Genomic DNA, 15,613 nt, shown 5'->3' on the forward strand with positions numbered 1-15,613 from the left:
CAAAATAGATAATGGAATTTGATGCAGAAAGAAATTCATAATAATCATTATAACAACTAACTTTAACATTTATTTAGTGGATACTATGGGGCAGTGTGTTGAAAGTTTTTTATAAATGGTCTTATTGAATCCTCACAATATATTAAGTTGAAAAAAAGCAATTATAAAATCATAGGCACAGCATAATACTAACTGTTTGAAGAACGTTTCCATATGCATAGATAAATAACTGGAAAGATACATACCAAATTGTCAATAGTGATTTCTTTGTGTGATTAAACAAATACAGATTAATTTTTTAATTTTTTTTTTTTGCTTACACCTATTTTAAGTCTTCCCCATCATTTGTAATAAGGAAAAATGTAAGAAAAGCTATATTTTAATAATAATCTGCTATCTAGTGCTTTTTTCTTGTTGTTTTTAATAAACTGTGTGTGTGCGTATATATAAGCTCTCTTTCTTTCTTTCTCTTAAACCAAATAAAGTCCAACAATAAAGGTGGTAAGTACCCAATAAAATAGCTCATTGGCCATCTCATTTTTCCTAGATAATATAGGTCCCGGGGCTTGACTCCCCATGAATGAGGTATATTTGTCTCCTCAGTCTTTTAGGGTTGGCCCAAAGGGCCATTAATCATTCTGTCTGGAGCCCAAAGACAACCCTCCGGAAACAGGGCAAGGTGTAGGAAGCTCGACCAGCCTCAGCAGCAATGATGAAGGTGCCTGTCCACCTGGATGTGATGATGAAGGGGGTCATTTCCTGGCTCACTGCCCTGCACTGCAGGTAAGGCCCCCACATGCCCCACTTAGACCCCCAGAGTAGTTCTTTCCCCTAATGCAATGTGAAACTGAATAAGCCTTTCTCTTCGTGGAAATCAAAACTGGAAAAGGACTGGAATCCAGATATCAGAATTGAAATGTCAAAATGTAGAGTCTATCACGAAAAAAAAAGAAAAGGCACAACTGACAATAGAACACAAGGAAGATTTCCCTCTTAACAGCAAAAACAAAGATCAACACAAAGACTTACTCTGGTTCTCTCATGTGTTTCATCCAAAATTCCATTTCTGGGTAGCTGAGACCTCCATAGGAGCTGCCACAAACAAGTCTTCCCAACTCCCCACCCGCAGAAAACTCAGAAGGGAGCGCCCTATGGTTTGCTTCCATTTGTGTTGATTTAGGGCACTGCTGAGGAGTTTAAGAAGCTGATTTCTTAAGAGTGGATTTTAAGGTAATTCTAAGGACACCAGGCAAAGACCAGGGCCAGCCCAGGGACTCAAGCAAAGCTGTACTAAGACTCAGTCTGTAAAGTCAATCCCCATACACTCACAACAAAGCCTTAGTTTAGGTGTGGAAGCCTGTCAGACCATGTGTTCTCCACAGGCCCTTGGCCAAAGCAGCCCACCATGCCTTCCTGCTCTGCATCCTTCTGACTCCCTAACGCCCATCTGCCAACTCGGGCCCCTTCTTTAAACCAAAGGCAGTATCGGGCTGGTGTGTATGCAGGTCCTCATACACTTCACTCTCAAGACTCTTATTCCTAGACTACATTTCCTTTTCTCAAGAGATTTGGCCGACCTTTAACTCTAACCCCCTTGGCACAGGCATTATCCATTGAGCTTTGTTCACAGCCTAGAAAAGGAGGGACTGAGCACCGCTGGGTCTCTGGGCTTCTCTTGGTGGCTAGGAATTCCTCTCCTTAGCAATTCAGCCCTTTGGCCCTTACCCTTCATCCAAAAAGATCCCATTCATTTCCACGTTTGACTAAGCAAGCTGACACCTGTCCCTGCCATACCTGACCTGAGAGTGTACCTCGGGGGCCTGCATCTGAGTCCCACGTCCTAGCTCTGCCCAGGCACGAAGGATCCTCCCTGTCACAGACAGAAGTGGGCCAGAGGCAGTAGCACCAACCAAGGACACAGAGGGCAGGTGAAAAGGGGGCAGTCCTCTCTGGAAAGCCTTCCCAGATGCCCAGGGCCAGGGATACTTGTCAAGACAGCTCCACTCTGAGCACACAGGCCTTCTCTGAGTTGCTACTGAAAACACAAAGAAGGTATGTTGGATCTGGGTCGCAGCAGTTCATAAAAGCACATGATTAAGTTTCCAGGAAGTTTGTGAGCCGGCTGACTTCACACTAGTAGCTTGAAGTCGGCCATGGAAATCTGCAAATGCTGCTACTGATACGGTTCTTCTTTTTCGTTTGTGTGAGAGCTGGTTGTTAAGTATTTGCCAGCAACCAATATCGATGGACTAGGGTGAGGCCTGGGTTCCTCTCCCAGCTTTCACTCACCAGTAGTTCCTTAACCTCCCTGTCCCTCTGCTTCTTTCTCTGCAGGATAATGACAGTATCTACATGAGGACTAAACAAGTTAATATATTTAAAGTGCTCAGAAATGTCTGGCCCAAAGTTAGCATTTTCCATTATTATCTATTTTTAATACCTCAGGGCACAGAATGGACTGAGAAGCACTGATTAAAGAAAACATGAAGGCAAACCAACTAGTTTCAGGGTTCAGATGTGGGTATTTGAAGACATCTACATGCTAGAACTTTTCAAGAAAATGAGCCAAGAAAATGAGCCTCAACACAAAAACACAATTCACCAAATAGGTATGCAAGAGATCAGGTTGAGAGAAGACATAAATGTAGAAAATGTATCACGAGTATAGTGTCTTTGCTACTGATTTTCTCCTCCAACACATGTCAGAGGAAATCCTAGTATGCTGACAGACTAAATTTGTAAGCCCATATGAGAAGCTGAATTCTTTCATAGCAATTATTCAGATGATGTTTTTGCTGTTTTTAGAAAGGCCTCCAGGAGCTAGAGGACATTACCCTAAAGGCATATATTTTCTTATCCATGATTGTCCTTTAGGACCATGTGGCACATGATAACCCTGACACTAAGGAGCAGATGTGGAAATCTCTCCTGCATTTGCAAAGCTGTTGCTGGAGCCAAACATTACCATGAGGTAAGTGGGTATTAAGAAATACCTAGGTTTTTTTCCATAGGAAGAAAATTTTACTATTTTGTCCAAGGCTTCACTTACCCAGGCAGTCACAGGCAAATATTCAAGTTGGGATTTCTATTTCCCACTTTAGTTCCTACTGCACTGTGGTCTTTTTCACTTTGTGACTTAAGATATTTATCATTTCAGGGACAGACTTTGCCAGGAGCATTTTGGTCTCAGACAGAAAACAAAAATAGATGCACTTCAAAAATGATCCAAATGGTGTTATGTTTCTGATGTTTGTAATCCCCCCTCACCATTTTACAAGAAATTCCTGCCATTTGAAATAATCACCTACGTTTCCCAGGAAGCTTTAAATCATAATAGATAATTAAACAGATTCTCAGGACCTCTAAGGCCCTCCCAGCCAGGATGAGGTCTGTGTGTCTGAGAAGCATCTAAGCAGCATAGCCAAGCTGCCGGTAATAATTGGAAGGCACGTGGCAGGACGAATAGTGTCTTTTTTCCCTACAAGAAAGCATATCTCACAGTTGCTTTGATAGCATTACTGTGACTTCTTGTCAGTGTGATGCTTCCAGCAAGCCTATGTGGGCTTTGACCCCAGCTTTGTTTTCTCACATTTAATAAATTAGAAGAAAACAGAGGTAGAGGACATTACTCCAACGATTTTCCATGATTATCTACAGCCCAGCGTGGACCTGAGAACACAGAAGAGGGAGTGCTTGCTGTTGCATGACAACCCTGGCACCGAGGAGCGTCAGGGATCCATGAGGCTCTGAACAGGACCTCCATGCAGCACACCTGTCTGGACAGGTTATTTTGAGGGTCAACAAAGATCAACAACAAACGAAAGCACCGTAATGCATATGGGTCACAAGAATCTTTCTGCCTTAAATGCATACCACCATTGTAGTTCTATGTCCATAAAAATACTTACACATTTAGAAGCAAAAAATAGACTTTGTATGCCAATATTAGAGGGACAAAATGGAATGGTGGAAATGCAGACATAAATATATTTGATAAAATAAATATACAAATATATGTAACCATATTTATTTGCATGTAGACTTGTTCCAGCAAGGATTTAGGACAGCTTGCAAAACTACCTAAAATTTCAAACAAGTTGTTTTTTAAAAACAAGTTTTTTTTTTAATGAAAATTAAAAAATAATTCTAAAAATTAAAGCAAAATGCAATGATCTTTGCTATTCATTAGAGAAAGCCTTTGACTTAGAGGCATTTTGCCTATCAACGTGAGAACTCCTTTTGACAGAATAAAAAAGGCCAGTAAGGAATTCAGAACAGAATTAAATAAGGGTAGGCCATAGTAGGGTGATGTGTGTAACATCGGTCCATGAAATACATGGTAAGGCAAGAGCTGGGTCACAAATTTCACCAGAGGTCCCCCAGAAACCAATGCAAAGAGCGGAATCAGTTACAGAAATCAAAAACAAATCAGTTGCCACTCTCTTGACACTGGCCAGGAAATGATTTTCAGAAAAGGCAGTGTATGAAGGGTGTTGGCAAGAGATGTGCATGCGATTAAGACAGAGGAGGTTGGAGGTGAATGGAAATGGCATCAGGCAGGGCAGGAACTGAGAGAGTTTAAGAGAAACCTGAGGGTCCTTTTCAAATTCACAGGTGAAAGGATAATGTGCAATTTGCTTGGCTCAGGATGAAGGTGAGGGTTGAGAACAAACTAAAAAAACTTGATTATGGAATTGAGAGAAGCAAGGAGCATCCTAACTCAGGATTAGGTCATGGAAGGATGTGCCATCAAGGCAGGAAAGGCTTCTCTCTGGAAGAGGCCTTCCTTCTAGTGGAGCAGGTGGATCTAAGAAGAAAATGACCTTAAAATCAATTTCTAAGTTGGGCACCTAAACTCCATATCCAAATGAATGTTATATTTCCAAATTCCTCACTCCATAATACACTTTAAATGTTTCCAAGATTACATCCAAACAAGGAAAATCCTTTGGATGCTGGTACTAGAATCTACTAAAAGAAAACACAGAGAGTTTCTGTTAAATTTCAACCATAAACATAGATAAAAATCTGTCTCTTAGGACTGATGGCATGGATAGTGTGGAAGAGAAAGTTTTCTCACGTTCTCAAAAGATGCTTTTAGATCCACGAAGAGAAGCAGTCAAATGTGGATGCTCCTGACAGCATCTCACAGCTTAGCTTGGAAGAATTGTCACAGTGTTTCCTGAAATTTGGAGAGTGTTCAAGCATATTCTATGGCTTTTTTTTTTTTAATAAAGCTAAACCCTATAGAATTTGAATATTGCTCTTATACCTTATAGAAATTCACTTTATAGAAATTGTACCTAACTGTAATAGGTGCAATGGTGGAGCAGCAGCAGAACTGGTGTTAGATACCGGGACAAGGCCCATTACTTATTAGCTCTGCAACACTGGGCAAATCATTTACAATCTCTTGAGCTTTAGTTTTCCATCTGTAGCATGAGGGTGATAATACCGTCCTGTGAAAGTCACAGGAAGGTGTGAGAGATTGAATTATGTATCCCCATTTAAATTTTTTAATCTTAATCTGCATTCCTATGGGTGTGAACCTACTGAAAATAGAGTCTCTTGAAGATGTTATTTTTGGTTAAGGTGTGGCCCAACTGAATGAGGATGGATCTTAATTCAGATTACTGGAAGTCTTGTGAAGAGAAGCAGGAAGTCACTGGGAACCCGGAAGAGAAAGGAGAAGACATCCCTATGTGACCGGAAAGCGAGGGAACCCCAAGGATTGCCAACCAGCCAGCACAAGAACGGCACAGACTTCAGGGAGAAAGTAGGCTTTTCCAATATTGACATTTTGAACTTGAAGCCAATAAACTCCCTTTGTTTAAGCCAATCCATTAAGTGGTATTTGTCACAGCAGACTGGCAAACTAAGACAGGAGGAATGAAGATCAAATTGGGTGCAAGAAAGTGTTAAATGGATTTAAGAACCTAGTACTGATCTTCCAGCAAATGGCTATGCCGGTTTGGATCTACTGTGTCCCCCAGAAAAGCCATGTTCTTTGATGCAATCTTGTGGAGGCAGACTTATTAGTCTTTTGATTAGGGTGGAAACTTTTGATTGAGTGTTTCTATGGAGATATGATTCACCCAACTGTGGGTGAGACCTTTGATTAGAGTATTTCCATGGAAGTGTGGATCCCACCCATTCAGAGTGGGTCTTGATTGGTTCACTGGAGTATTTAAGAGAGCTCAGGAGCCAACACAGGCACTGACAGAGACACTTGGAGACACACATAAAAAGATGTTTGGAGATGCTAAGCGAAGAGATGAAGCCCAGAGTTTGCCCTGGAGAAACTGAGGACCCCCAGGTATTTAGAGAGAAAGGCTCCAGAAGAAAGCAGCAGGGACATACAGGAGCTGAGAGAGAGGAGTGAAGACAGAAGCCCAGAGACATTTTGGAGAAAGTCATTTTGAAACACAACCCAGGAGCAAAGGACCAGCAGATGCCAACCAAGTGCCTTCCCAGCTGACAGAGGTGTTCGGGATGCCATCAGCCGTTCTTTGGTGAAGGTATCCTCTTGTTGATACCTTAATATGGATGCTTCTATGGCCTTAGAACTACAAATTTGTAACCTAATAAATCCCCTTTATAAGACAATCCATTTCTGGCGTTTTGCATAACAGCTGCATTAGCAAACCGGAACAATGGCTGATTAACCTGATATGAACTGGATTCCTCCAGTTACAAAGACACCCAACCACTGGAAAAAACATAACATTTAAAAATAAAGAGGGACTCCTACGTAGGAGCTGACTCCCAGGGGTGTAAATCTCCCTGGCAATGCAGAATAGGACTCCCAGGGATGAATGTGGACCTGACATCGTGGGATTGAGAACATCTTCTTGACCAAAAGGGGGATGAGAAATGAAATGAAATCAGGTTTCAGTGGCTGAGAGATTCCAAATGGAATCGAGAGGTCACTCTGGTGGGCATTCTTATGCACAATATAGATAACCCTTTTTAGGTTTTAATGCATTGGAATAGCTAGAAGTAAATACCTGTAACTATCAAACTGCAACCCAGTAGCCTTGACTCTTGAAGACGATTGTATAGCAATGTAGCTTACAAGAGGTGACAGTGTGATTGTGAAAGCCTTATGAATCACACTCCCTTTATCCAGTGTAGGGATGAGTAGAAAAATGGGGACAAAAAACTAAATGAAAAATAGGGTGGAGGTGGCGGGGCAAGATGGCAGACTGGTGAGCTGTATGTTTTAGTTACTCCTCCAGGAAAGTAGGTAGAAAGCCAGGAACTGCGGGGACTGGACACCACAGAGCAATCTCACGTTGGGGATACTTCATACAACACTCATGAAAACGTGGAACTGCTGAGATCAGCGAAATCTGTAAGTTTTTGTGGCCAGGGGACCCGCGCCCCTCCCTGCCAGGCTCACTCCCGGGGGAGGAGGGGCTGTCAGTTCCGGGAAGGAGAAGGGAGAACTGCAGTGGCTGCCCTTATCGGAAACTCATTCTACTGATTCAAACTCCAACCATAGATAGACTGAGACCAGACACCAGAGAATCTGAGAGCAGCCAGCCCAGCAGAGAGGAGACAGGCATAGAAAAAAAACAACACGAAAAACTCCAAAATAAAAGCGGAGGATTTTTGGAGTTCTGGTGAACATAGAAAGGGGAAGGGCCCTGAGGCGCATATGCAAATCCCGAAGAAAAGCTGATCTCTCTGCCCTGTGGACCTTTCCTTAATGGCCCTGGTTGCTTTGTCTCTTAGCATTTCAATAACCCATTAGATCTCTGAGGAGGGCCCTTTTTTTTTTTTTTTTTTTTTTTTAATCCTTTTTTCTTTTTCTAAAACAATTACTCTAAGAAGCCCAATACAGAAAGCTTCAAAGACTTGCTATTTGGGCAGGTCAAGTCAGAGCAGAACTAGGAGAGCTCTGAGACAAAACGCAATAATCCAGTGGCTGAGAAAATTCACTAAACACCACAACTTCCCAAGAAAAGGGGGGTGTCCGCTCACAGCCATCATCCTGGTGGACAGGAAACACTCCTGCCCATCGCCAGCCCCATAGCCCAGAACTGCCCCAGACAACCCAGTGTGACGGAAGTGCTTCAAATAACAGGCACACACCACAAAACTGGGCGTGGACATTAGCCTTCCCTGCAACCTCAGCTGATTGTCCCAGAGTTGGGAAGGTAGAGCAGTGTGAATTAACAAAGCCCCATTCAGCCATCATTTGAGCAGACTGGGAGCCTCCCTACACAGCCCAGCAGCCCAGAACTTCCCTGGGGGGACGGCACTCACCTGTGACATAGCACAGTCATCCCTCAACAGAGGACCCGGGGTGCACAGCCTGGAAGAGGGGCCCACTTGCAAGTCTCAGGAGCCATACGCCAATACCAAGGACTTGTGGGTCAGTGGCAGAGACAAACTGTGGCAGGACTGAACTGAAGGATTAGACTATTGCAGCAGCTTTAAAACTCTAGGATCACCAGGGAGATTTGATTGTTAGAGCCACCCCCCTCCCCGACTGCCCAGAAACACGCCCCATATACAGGGCAGGCAACACCAACTACACATGCAAGCTTGGTACACCAATTGGACCCCACAAGACTCACTCCCCCACTCACCAAAAAGGCTAAGCAGGGGAGAACTGGCTTGTGGAGAACAGGTGGCTCGTGGACGCCACCTGCTGGTTAGTTAGAGAAAGTGTACTCCACGAAGCTGTAGATCTGATAAATTAGAGATAAGGACTTCAATTGGTCTACAAATCCTAAAAGAACCCTATCAAGTTCAGCAAATGCCACAAGGCCAAAAACAACAGAAAATTATAAAGCATATGAAAAAACCAGACGATATGGATAACCCAAGCCCAAGCACCCAAATCAAAAGACCAGAAGAGACACAGCACCTAGAGCAGATACTCAAAGAACTAAAGATGAACAATGAGACCATAGTACGGGAGATAAAGGAAATCAAGAAGACCCTAGAAGAGCATAAAGAAGACATTGCAAGACTAAATAAAAAAAATGGATGATCTTATGGAAATTAAAGAAACTGTTGACCAAATTAAAAAGATTCTGGACACTCATAGTACAAGACTAGAGGAAGTTGAACAACGAATCAGTGACCTCGAAGATGACAGAATGGAAAATGAAAGCATAAAAGAAAGAATGGGGAAAAAAATTGAAAAAATCGAAATGGACCTCAGGGATATGATAGATCATATGAAACGTCCAAATATAAGACTCATTGGTGTCCCAGAAGGGGAAGAAAAGGGTAAAGGTCTAGGAAGAATATTCAAAGAAATTGTTGGGGAAAACTTCTCAAATCTTCTAAACAACATAAATACACAAATCATAAATGCTCAGCGAACTCCAAATAGAATAAATCCAAATAAACCCACTCCGAGACATATACTGATCACACTGTCAAACACAGAAGAGAAGGAGCAAGTTCTGAAAGCAGCAAGAGAAAAGCAATTCACCACATACAAAGGAAACAGCATAAGACTAAGTAGTGACTACTCAGCAGCCACCATGGAGGCGAGAAGGCAGTGGCACGATATAGTTAAAATTCTGAGTGAGAAAAATTTCCAGCCAAGAATACTTTATCCAGCAAAGCTCTCCTTCAAATTTGAGGGAGAGCTTAAATTTTTCACAGACAAACAAATGCTGAGAGAATTTGCTAACAAGAGACCTGCCCTACTGGAGATACTAAAGGGAGCCCTACAGACAGAGAAACAAAGAAAGGACAGAGAGACTTGGAGAAAGGTTCAGTACTAAAGAGATTCGGTATGGGTACAATAAAGGATATGAATAGACAGAGGGGAAAAAATATGACAAACATAAACCAAAGGATAAGATGGCTGATTCAAGAAATGCCTTCACGGTTATAACGTTGAATGTAAATGGATTAAACTCCCCAATTAAAAGATATAGATTCGCAGAATGGATCAAAAAAAAATGAACCATCAATATGTTGCATACAAGAGACTCATCTTAGACACAGGGACACAAAGAAACTGAAAGTGAAAGGATGGAAAAAAATATTTCATGCAAGCTACAGCCAAAAGAAAGCAGGTGTAGCAATATTAATCTCAGATAAAATAGACTTCAAATGCAGGGATGTTTTGAGAGACAAAGAAGGCCACTACGTACTAATAAAAGGGGCAATTCAGCAAGAAGAAATAACAATCGTAAATGTCTATGCACCCAACCAAGGTGCCACAAAATACATGAGAGAAACACTGGCAAAACTAAAGGAAGCAATCGATGTTTCCACAATAATTGTGGGAGACTTCAACACATCACTCTCTCCTATAGATAGATCAACCAGACAGAAGACCAATAAGGAAATTGAAAACCTAAACAATCTGATAAATGAATTAGATTTAACAGACATATACAGGACATTACATCCCAAATCACCAGGATACACATACTTTTCTAGTGCTCATGGAACTTTCTCCAGAATAGATCACATGCTGGGACATAAAACAAGCCTCAATAAATTTAAAAAGATTGAAATTATTCAAAGCACATTCTCTGACCACAATGGAATACAATTAGAAGTCAATAACCATCAGAGACTTAGAAAATTCACAAATACCTGGAGGTTAAACAACACACTCCTAAACAATCAGTGGGTTAAAGAAGAAATAGCAAGAGAAATTGCTAAATATATAGAGACGAATGAAAATGAGAACACAACATACCAAAACCTATGGGATGCAGCAAAAGCAGTGCTAAGGGGGAAATTTATAGCACTAAATGCATATATTAAAAAGGAAGAAAGAGCCAAAATCAAAGAACTAATGGATCAACTGAAGAAGCTATAAAATGAACAGCAAACCAATCCTAAACCAAGTACAAGAAAAGAAATCACAAGGATTAAAGCAGAAATAAATGACATAGAGAACAAAAAAACAATAGAGAGGATAAATATCACCAAAAGTTGGTTCTTTGAGAAGATCAACAAGATTGACAAGCCCCTAGCTAGACTGACAAAATCAAAAAGAGAGAAGACCCATATAAACAAAATAATGAATGAAAAAGGTGACATAACTGCAGATCCTGAAGAAATTAAAAAAATTATAAGAGGATACTATGAACAACTGTATGGCAACAAACTGGATAATGTAGAGGAAATGGACAATTTCCTGGAAACATATGAACAACCTAGACTGACCAGAGAAGAAATACAAGACCTCAACCAACCCATCACAAGCAAAGAGATCCAATCAGTCATCAAAAATCTTCCCACAAATAAATGCCCAGGGCCAGATGGCTTCACAGGGGAATTCTACCAAACTTTCCAGAAAGAACTGATACCAATCTTACTCAAACTCTTTCAAAACATTGAAGAAAATGGAACACTACCTAACTCATTTTATGAAGCTAACATCAATCTAATACCAAAACCAGGCAAAGATGTTACAAAAAAGGAAAACTACCGGCCAATCTCCCTAATGAATATAGATGCAAAAATCCTCAACAAAATACTTGCAAATCGAATCCAAAGACACATTAAAAAAATCATACACCATGACCAAGTGGGGTTTATTCCAGGCATGCAAGGATGGTTTAACATAAGAAAATCAATCAATGTATTACAACACATTAACAAGTCAAAAGGGAAAAATCAATTGATCATCTCAATAGATGCTGAAAAAGCATTTGACAAAATCCAACATCCCTTTTTGATAAAAACACTTCAAAAGGTAGGAATTGAAGGAAACTTCCTCAACATGATAAAGAGCATATATGAAAAACCCATAGCCAGCATAGTACTCAATGGAGAGAGATTGAAAGCCTTCCCTCTAAGATCAGGAACAAGACAAGGATGCCCGCTGTCACTACTGTTATTCAACATTGTGCTGGAAGTGCTAGCCAGGGCAATCCGGCAAGACAAAGAAATAAAAGGCATCCAAATTGGAAAAGAAGAAGTAAAACTGTCATTGTTTGCAGATGATATGATCTTATATCTAGAAAACCCTGAGAAATCGACGATACAGCTACTAGAGCTAATAAACAAATTTAGCAAAGTAGCGGGATACAAGGTTAATGCACAGAAGTCAGTAATGTTTCTTTATGCTAGAAATGAACAAACTGAAGAGACACTCAAGAAAAAGATACCATTTTCAATAGCAACTAAAAAAATCAAGTACCTAGGAATAAACTTAACCAAATATGTAAAAGACCTATACAAAGAAAACTACATAACTCTACTAAAAGAAATAGAAGGGGACCTTAAAAGATGGAAAAATATTCCATGTTCATGGATAGGAAGACTAAATGTCATTAAGATGTCAATTCTACCCAAACTCATCTACAGATTCAATGCAATCCCAATCAAAATTCCAACAACCTACTTTGCAGACTTGGAAAAGCTAGTTATCAAATTTATTTGGAAAGGGAAGATGCCTCGAATTGCTAAAGACACTCTAAAAAAGAAAAACCAAGTGGGAGGACTTACACTCCCTGACTTTGAAGCTTATTATAAAGCCACAGTTACCAAAACAGCATGGTACTGGCACAAAGATAGACATATAGATCAATGGAATCGAATTGAGAATTCAGAGACAGACCCTCAGATCTATGGCTGACTGATCTTTGATAAGGCCCCCAAAGTCACTGAACTGAGTCATAATGGTCTTTTCAACAAATGGGGCTGGGAGAGTTGGATATCCATATCCAAAAGAATGAAAGAGGACCCCTACCTCACCCCCTACACAAAAATTAACTCAAAATGGACCAAAGATCTCAATATAAAAGAAAGTACCATAAAACTCCTAGAAGATAATGTAGGAAAACATCTTCAAGACCTTGTATTAGGCGGCCACTTCCTAGACTTTACACCCAAAGCACAAGCAACAAAAGAGAAATAGATAAATGGGAACTCCTCAAGCTTAGAAGTTTCTGCACCTCAAAGGAATTTCTCAAAAAGGTAAAGAGGCAGCCAACTCAATGGGAAAAAATTTTTGGAAACCATGTATCTGACAAAAGACTGATATCTTGCATATATAAAGAAATCCTACAACTCAATGACAACAGTACAGTCGGCCCAATTATAAAATGGGCAAAAGATATGAAAAGACAGTTCTCTGAAGAGGAAATACAAATGGCCAAGAAACACATGAAAAAATGTTCAGCTTCACTAGCTATTAGAGAGATGCAAATTAAGACCACAATGAGATACCATCTAACACCGGTTAGAATGGCTGCCATTAAACAAACAGGAAACTACAAATGCTGGAGGGGATGTGGAGAAATTGGAACTCTTATTCACTGTTGGTGGGACTGTATAATGGTTCAGCCACTCTGGAAGTCAGTCTGGCAGTTCCTTAGAAAACTAGATATAGAGTTACCATTCAACCCAGCGATTGCACTTCTCGGTATATACCCGGAAGATCGGAAAGCAGTGACACGAACAGATATCTGCACGCCAATGTTCATAGCAGCATTATTCACAATTGCCAAAAGATGGAAACAACCCAAATGTCCTTCACCAGATGAGTGGATAAATAAAATGTTGTATATACACACGATGGAATACTACGTGGCAGTAAGAAGGAACGATCTCGTGAAACATATGACAACATGGATGAACCTTGAAGACATAATGCTAAGCGAAATAAGCCAGGCACAAAAAGAGAAATATTATATGCTACCACTAATGTGAACTTTGAAAAATATAAAACAAATGGCTTATAATGTAGAGTGTAGAACTAGCAATAGAGAGCGGTTGGGGAAGGGGGAACAATAATCCAAGAAGAGCAGATGGGCTGTTTGGCGTTCTGGGGATGCCCAGGAATGACTATGGTCTGTTGATTTCTGATGGATATAGTAGGAGCAAGTTCACAGAAATGTTGCTATATTAGGTAACTTTCTTGGGGTAAAGTAGGAACATGTTGGAAGTTAAGCAGTTATCTTAGGTTAGTTGTCTTTTTCTTACTCCCTTGTTATCGTCTCTTTGAAATGTTCTTTTATTGTATGTTTGTTTTCTTTTTAACTTTTTTTTCATACAGTTGATTTAAAAAAGAAGGGAAAGTTAAAAAAAAAAAAAAAAAAGAAAAACAAGGAAAAAAAAAGATGTAGTGCCCCCTTGAGGAGCCTGTGGAGAATGCAGGGGTATTCGCCTACCCCACCTCCATGGTTGCTAACATGACCACAGACATAGGGGACTGGTGGTTTGATGGGTTGAGCCCTCTACCACAGGTTTTACCCTAGGGAAGACGGTTGCTGCAAAGGAGAGGCTAGGCCTCCCTATGATTGTGCCTAAGAGCCTCCTCCCGAATGCCTCTTTGTTGCTCAGATGTGGCCCTGTCTCTCTAGCTAAGCCAACTTGAAAGGTGAAATCACTGCCCTCCCCCCTATGTGGGATCAGACACCCAGGGGAGTGAATCTCCCTGGCAACGTGGAATATGACTCCCGGGGAGGAATGTAGACCTGGCATCGTGGGACGGAGAACATCTTCTTGACCAAAAGGGGGATGTGAAAGGAAATGAAATAAGCTTCAGTGGCAGAGAGAATCCAAAAGGAGCCGAGAGGTCACTCTGGTGGGCACTCTTACACACACTTTAGACAACCCTTTTTAGGTTCTAAAGAATTGGGGTAGCTGGTGGTGGATACCTGAAACTGTCAGGCTGCAACCCAGAACCCATGAATCTCGAAGACAGTTGTATAAAAATGTAGCTTATGAGGGGTGACAAGGGAATTGGGAAAGCCATAAGGACCACACTCCACTTTGTCTAGTTTATGGATGGATAAGTAGAAAAATAGGGGAAGGAAACAAACAGACAAAGGTACCCAGTGTTCTTTTTTACTTCAATTGCTCTTTTTCACTCTAATTATTATTCTTGTTATTCTTGTGTGTGTGCTAATGAAGGTGTCAGGGATTGATTTGGGTGATGAATGTACAACTATGTAATGGTACTGTGAACAATCGAAAGTACGATTTGTTTTGTATGACTGTGTGGTATATGAATATATCTCAATAAAATGAAGATTAAAAAAAAAAAAAAAAAAAGACATAATGCTGAGCAAAATAAGCCAGGCACAAAAAGAGAGATATTGTATGTTACCACTAATGTGAATTCTGTGAAAAATGTACAATGTTTTATACTGTAGAATGTAGGGGACCTAGAGATACCAATTAGTGGAGGGGGAATGATAATCTAATAAGAACAGATAAACTATGGAGGGTAATCTGAATGTTATGGGAATGCTCAGGAATGATTATGGTTTGTAAACTTTCTTGGATATAGTAAGATCATGTTGGAAGCAATAAGAGTTATTTTAGGTTTTTTTTTCTCTTATTCCTTTGTTTTCTTAGGGGTTGTTAATTTTCTTGGGGTATGGTAGGAACATGTTGGAAGCAATGTAGTTATTTTAGATTATTTGTTTTTCTTACTCCTCTGTTTGGACATGGTTTATTAATTTTCTTGGGGTATGGTAGGAACATATTGGAAGCAAAGCAGGTATTTTAGGTTATTTGTTTTCCTTAATCCATTGCTTTGTTTGAAATGTTGTGGGGTTTTTTTGGTTGTTGTTTGCCTGTTTGTTTTTAATTTTTTGATAAACAAAGTTAAAAAATTGAAAAAAAATCAGTAGAAAAATGGGAGTAAAAACTAAATGACAGATAG

The sequence above is a fragment of the Choloepus didactylus genome, chromosome 7 (assembly GCF_015220235.1).
Source record: "Choloepus didactylus isolate mChoDid1 chromosome 7, mChoDid1.pri, whole genome shotgun sequence".
NCBI classification, from domain to species: domain Eukaryota; kingdom Metazoa; phylum Chordata; class Mammalia; order Pilosa; family Megalonychidae; genus Choloepus; species Choloepus didactylus.